Raw genomic sequence first — 655 nt, 5'->3', positions numbered from 1 at the left:
CGCAAGGCAATGGAAAAACCCCTTTAAAAACTAAAAAAAAAAGGAACCCCGATGTCAACCTCCCTTTGGGTTAAATGGGGTATCAAGGAATTGGTTGAGGGTTCAGCCCCCGCCCTTTTTTTTGGGCAACTTCACCCGTTGTCCGCCCTGGGGGGGCCCGCCCAAAGGGGGGCCAACCGAAAATGGGGGGCTTAAAAAAAAAAGGGGGTTTTGTGGGGGGGGCCCCCGTTCATGGAAAAAATGGATTGAGTTCAGTGGTCAGGCGGTGGTGCCTCCCTTGGGGGTGCTTTTTCTTTCCTTTTTGGTTTGGAAATGTTTTGGAAAACTTTAACGACATTACAAAAAAGGGATACAAATGAAAAAATTAAAAAAAAAAGGGAAAATTAAAATTTTTTTTAAAAAAAAGGGTTTTTAACCCTATATTGAAAAAATTAAAAAAAATTTTCAAATAATAAACCCCCTTAAATCTTTCCTTTCCCGGGCCAGGTTTCAAAAGTTATTGGTAATTTTTTAAAAAATTTTTTTTCAAAAGGGGGTTTTGAAAGGTATTATAGGTGCAGGTTCTTCAGACTTTACATCAGACCATTTGATTTTGTACACTACTTCACGACCCAGTATGTCCAGTCTATGGTACCTTTCTCTTAGCTCAATATCA

Source organism: Penaeus monodon, chromosome 25, assembly GCF_015228065.2.
Source record: "Penaeus monodon isolate SGIC_2016 chromosome 25, NSTDA_Pmon_1, whole genome shotgun sequence".
Taxonomy (NCBI): domain Eukaryota; kingdom Metazoa; phylum Arthropoda; class Malacostraca; order Decapoda; family Penaeidae; genus Penaeus; species Penaeus monodon.
This window is presented reverse-complemented; position numbering follows the sequence as displayed.